Raw genomic sequence first — 6,306 nt, 5'->3', positions numbered from 1 at the left:
TATATGTTTATGTTTTATTGTGCATAGCTCATCCTATCTGTGTGTGTATGGCGATGATCAGATAATTTGTTATCCGGGAGCAGATGATGTGACAGGTAAGCTAGGAGCTGCTTAGAGACGGAGAGCATGGGTCACTTGGGGATTTTGAAAGAAACTTTACTGTTTTGTTTTTGATGTAAATATTTTCTATGTTAAATTTTAATATCATTTGTGTATAACGCTTTGGTACATTTGAATTATGTATGGTACTAATTATGGTTTGAAATTTCCCGCGTTTTTGGGAAATAGTTATAATTAATGTAGTATTTATTTTAATTGGAAAATTTATTTATTTAAAATAAGTAATATTCCTTAGGGATGTTACAATTGGTATCAAAGCAAATGTTTTGAAAATATTTTAAAAATATTTTGGGTCTTTTGGGAAGTGAGCTTATCGTTTGATTGTGTGTGTGATTTAATAGTATGTAAGAAAGATGTTAGTGGTATTGTTTAACTAAGTGAGTTAATAATAATCCAGTTGTAATGTGGCGTATCCAGGCTATGGCTGCTAATAGGAGGAGGAGGAATAGTGGTGCTGATGACATCGTAGAGGCCATTCATCGGATGGTGGATGCGATGCAGACACCGGTAGCGGCACAGCCTAGGGCGGCAATTGCACCAGTTAAGGTGCCCACTGTGGAGGACTTTCTACGCCACAAGCCAGCTGAGTTCACTGGGAAAGCATCTCCTGATGAAGCGGAGGCCTGACTTCGCAAGTGTGAGAAGATATTCACGGTGATGAGCTACGCAGATGAGCATAAACTCCTTTTTGCCACCTATCTCCTGAATGGTGATGCTGAGTATTGGTGGGCGGGTATGCAGCAGCAGATGCAGACCTGAGATTAACAGGTGGAGTGGACTAGCTTCAGGACGCGGTTCATGGAGAAATATTTCCCCGACACCGCCAGGCAGGATAGGGAGGCAGACTTCCTCGCACTGCAGCAGGGGGACATGACTCTGCAGGACTACGTGAATAGGTTTGAGTATCTGGCGAGATTTTCCTCTCAAAATATGATAGAAGGGTGGAAATGTTTGAAGTTTGAGCGAGGACTCAAACATGAGCTGAAGAAGGTGGTAACTCCTTTACGAGAAAGGAGATTTCCTGTCTTGGTGGAACAGGCCAAGAGTGCCGAGCATTTGGAGAAAGGCCCTGGCCTAGTAGCGAGGAGACATCAAAAGAATGTCGCAGAGGCGCAGCAAATGAAGAAGCCGTACAGCCGGCCACAGACATCTGGGGGTCCCACTTGCTATCATTGTGGCGGACCTCATTTGAAGAGAAACTGCCCACAGATGACCGGTGGAGTAGGGGGATCCAGTGATCGTCGCAAGTGCTTCATCTGCAACAAACCGGGCCATTTTGCTAACAACTGCCCTGAGAAAAAGAGTCCTGGTGCGAAGAAACCAGTAGTAGCCTCGCCAGCAGAACGGGCACGAGCCGCAGGGAGAGTTTTTGCCATGACATCTACTAAGGCGACTCAGTCAGGTAACTTGATAATGCAACCTTGTTTACTTATGGGGCATGATGTATTGGTTTTATTTGATTCTGGCGCAACCCATTCCTTTATTTCTAATGCTTGTGTGGGACGATTGAGTTTGGTGACACGTGACTTGGGGTGTGAGTTACTTGTTTCAACTCCTTCCTTGGGCCAGGTAGCTACCAGTTCAGTCTGTGTTGGGTGTTCAATGGTGGTGGCAGGTCACAGATACAAGGTGAACTTGGTGTGCTTGCCCTTGGAGGGACTGGATGTGATATTGGGAATGGACTGGTTGTCTATCAATCACATCATAATTGACTGTGGATGACGTAGTTTGGTATTCCCAGAGCATGAAGGGTTGGGATTGATATCATCTCGGGAAGCGAAGAAAGCATTACAAGATGGGGTTGTGTGTTTTATGGTGGTGGCCAAGCCAGAGAAGAAAAGTGCGGCGGAAGTGATTCAGGCTATACCGGTGGCTAATGAATATGTAGATGTGTTTCCAGATGAAGTGTCAGGGTTGCCGTCGAGTCGAGACATTGAGTTCACCATTGACCTCATTCCTGGTGCAGGTCTAGTGTCTATGGCTCCATACAGAATGGCACCGGCTGAGCTGGCAAAGCTCAAGAAGCAAATTGAGGAGTTATTGGAGAAGCAATTCATTCGACCGAGTGCTTCGCCTTGGGGAGCCCCAGTTTTATTAGTAAAGAAGAAGGACGGGAGCTCACGGCTATGTGTGGATTATAGGTAGCTGAATAAGCTGACTATCAAAAACAAATATCCGCTGCCAAGGATCGACGATTTGCTAAATCAGTTGAAGGGAGCAGGAGTGTTCTCTAAAATCGACTTGAGGTCGGGATACCATCAAATTCTAGTGCGGCCGGAAGATGTGCAAAATACAACATTCAGGTCACGATACGGCCACTATGAATATGTGGTGATGCCATTTGGAGTGACGAATGCACCAGTGGTATTCATGGATTACATGAATAGAATTTTGACCTTGGTTGGATAAGTTTGTCGTTGTCTTTATTGATGACATTCTTATCTACTCGAGGACACGGGAGGAATATGCTGATCACTTGAGGGTAGTGTTGAAGATACTCAGAGACCACCAGTTGTATGGGAAGCTGTCCAAGTGTGAATTTTGGCTAGAGGAGGTACAGTTCCTTGGACATGTCATATCAGCTAAGGATATTGCAGTAGACCTAGCTAAGATTGAAACAGTGCTTAACTGGGAAAGGCCTAAGACTGTGACGGAGGTGCAAAGTTTCTTGGGCTTGGCAGGTTACTACCAGAGGTTTGTGGAGGGGTTCTCAAAGAAGGTGAACCCATTGACACAGCTGACAAGAAAAGATCAGTCGTTCTCTTGGACCGAGCAGTGTGAAGAGTGCTTTGAAGAAATGAAAAAATGTTTGACTACTGCTCCAGTACTAGTGATTCCAGATACGGAGAAGATGTTTGAGGTGTACTGTGACGCATCCTATCAAGTTTTGGGGTGTGTACTAATGCAGGAAAAGAGAGCAGTGGCATATGCTTCTCGTCAACTAAAGGTGCATGAGAAGAATTACCCGACCTATGACTTGAAGCTAGCCGCCATAGTGTTTGCTCTCAAGTCTTGGAGACATTATTTATACGGCTCTCAATTCCGAGTGTTCAGCGACCACAAAAGCTTAAAGTACTTGTTTGACCAAAAGGAGCTGAACATGAGGCAATGCAGGTGGATGGAGTATTTGAAAGACTATGACTTTGAATTGCTCTACCATCTGGGCAAGGCAAATGTTATAGCCAATGCGTTGAGTCGGAAGAAGATACATGTCTCTTGCATGATGATAAAGGAGTTGGAGTTGATTGAGAAACTTCGAGACATGAATCTGGGAATGCAGTTTGGGTCAGTCTCGATAGAATGTAGCTTGCTAAGAGTTACCAATGAATTTTTGAATGAAATTCATGTGGCTTAGGGACATGACTTGGAATTGCAACAGTTTGTGGGGTGGTTAGGTACTGAAAAAGGGAAGGACTACCAGATGGGAGAGGACGGCATTCTATGGTTTAAAGGTAGAGTGTGTGTACCAGGAGGGCCTCATTTCAGGAGGCAGATACTGAAGGAGGGTCACCAAAGCCGTCTTAGCATACATCCCGGTATGACTAAGATGTATAAGGATTTGAAGGAGTCCTTTTGGTGGAATGGTATGAAGGCAGACGTAACAGAATTTGTTGCTTAGTGTTTGGTATGTCAAAAGGCCAAAATTGAACACCAAAGGCCGGGAGGTACACTGCAACCACTAGACGTGCCTCAGTGGAAGTGGGATAGTATCTCTATGGATTTTGTGACACATCTTCCGAGGTCGACGAAGGGTCATGATTCAGTTTGGGTGATAGTAGACTGACTGACAAAGTGTGCACACTTCCTACCTATGAATCAGAAGTGGTCGATGGACAAGTTAGCAGAGTTGTATGTGCGAGAGGTGGTGAGATTGCATGGGGTACCCGAAAGTATAGTGTCAGATCGGGACCCTAGATTCACATCACGGTTTTGGCAATCATTGCAGGCGGCCTTGGGTACACAACTGAGGATGAGTTCAGCGTATCATCCTCAGACCAATGGACAGTCTGAGCGGACCATCCAATCTCTAGAGGACTTATTGAGGTCTTGTGTGTTGGATCACATGGGAAACTGGAATGATGTGTTACCTTTGGTGGAGTTTACCTACAATAATAGTTACCATTCCAGTATTGGTATGGCGCCCTACGAAGCATTGTATGGAAGGAGGTGTAGAACCCCATTGTGCTGGTATCAGGACGGTGAAGCCTTTGTGCTTGGTCCTGAATTTCTGCAACAGACGACCAGTAAGGTCAAGTTGATCCAAGACCGGATGAGAGCAACTCAGAGTAGGCAAAAGTCCTATGCAGATAAGAGGAGACGGCCACTTGAGTTTGATGAAGGAGACCATGTATTTCTTCGAGTGACGCCAACCGTAGGTATTGGAAGGGTTCTTAAATCACGGAAGTTGACTCTGAGGTTTATAGGGCCTTATCAGATTACACGGAGAATAGGAGCAGCGGCGTATGAAATCGCTTTACCACCTCACCTATCCAACTTGCATAATGTGTTTCACGTCTCACAGTTGAGGAAATACATTGCAAGTCCAGATCATGTTTTGGAGTCAGATGAGGTGCAAGTACACGAGGATCTGACTATGCCAGTTAGACCGGTGCGCATATTGGATACTCAGGTCAAGCGACTGAGAGGTAAGGAGTTGAAGACGATGAAGGTTCTCTGGGACGAGGCAACGCAAGAGATGACTTGGGAGATGGAGGACCTCATGAGGAAGTCTTATCCTCACCTCTTTGCTGGTAAGTTCTATTTTCAAGGATGAAAACTTTTAAAGGTGGGGAATTGTAAGACCCGGGAAAAATTAATTAATTAAATAATTAATTAATTAATACGGGTAAAAGGCGCCTTTTTGGCATTAATTGTGGTTTAATGTGACGTGGAAAAGTACTAGCTCAAATGGTTGAGAGTACCTTGGTTGTGTGAGAGGACTTGGGTTCGAGTCCTATGTATGTCAATTATGTATGGTTATTTTATTATTACCTTTTTATAATATGTATGTGTGTGGGATTGATGATGTAAGCTGTTTTTGATTGGAAGGTATCACCAAATGTGAATTGGCATAGTGGTTGTGCTTTGGCCTTATGTGTGAGAGGTCACGGGTTCAAACTTTGGTGGGTAAAGAAAACCTAGCAGAAGGGTAACCAGTAGGGGTTGAAAAATCACTCACTAGGGAACTTGAATAGACATTAAGCCCACACTAAAGCCAATCCCGTTTTATTTTTATAACCCATTTTAAAGGCACCTATAAAAGCAAAACTTTAGGTAAAGGTAAGGGTTTTGGCAATTGTGATGGACTGCTGGAGTGAGAAGCACGAATTGGAGAGTGTGAGAAGAGTTGAGAGTGTGCAAGGGCTGGACCAAGCGGGAGAGCGCGAATCTAGAATTCCTCATCTCAAACTTTAATCCAATAATCCAAGTTAGGGGTGCTGAGTTTATTGTACGAATATTGTATGTGCATCTGCGTTTTGTCAATTGGTTGAAGTGTTGAATGAATATTTTGGTAAAAGGTGCAATGTGTGAGAGAACTTGGTTGGTTGATCATGCGCATAAAGTCTTTTTGTGTTTGGTGTAATTTTATGAGGGTTTTTGGTACTGTATGTGGTTGTGTATGGTCGAACCCTCTCGGTTGGGTGAATCAAATGGGAGATATACCATGTTCATAATATGTGCTATTAATTTTAACGTATTGGGTCCTGTTGTTGTTATGAGTGTACGTATTCTGGTTGTTTTCGCGTGTGATCAGGGGGGGTTTCTGCAATTTTCGCTCAAGCGAGTCCATCTCGCCTAGGCGAGATATGTAGGGTCTCGCGTTGAGTATTGGTTCGCCTAGGCGACCCAGTATCGGTGTTGAGCGAACTGTCTCTCGCTCAGGTGAGAGGCGCTCGCCTAAGCGGAATCGCGAAGTGACATGAGGGTTCTGAGCGCGATTTCTCGTCTAGGCGAGGGTTTGTGGGTTTTGAGCGAACTAGGGTCTCGCTCACGTGAGATGTAATGGTCAGGTGTGGTGTTTTGCATGTATTTTAGCCCAGGCGAGTTGAATTGTGTTTTTGGGCGAGAGATGAACTCGCCCAAGCGAGAGGATCTCGCCTAAGCGAGATAACTTGGTGTTGTTGCTGTTTTAAGCTCGCTCAGGCGAGGTGGGCTAGCCTAAGTGAGTGTGTGTTCTGGTTGTTT

The sequence above is a fragment of the Vigna unguiculata genome, chromosome 6 (genome assembly GCF_004118075.2).
Source record: "Vigna unguiculata cultivar IT97K-499-35 chromosome 6, ASM411807v1, whole genome shotgun sequence".
Classification (NCBI taxonomy): domain Eukaryota; kingdom Viridiplantae; phylum Streptophyta; class Magnoliopsida; order Fabales; family Fabaceae; genus Vigna; species Vigna unguiculata.
Note: the sequence above shows the minus strand (reverse complement) of the source record.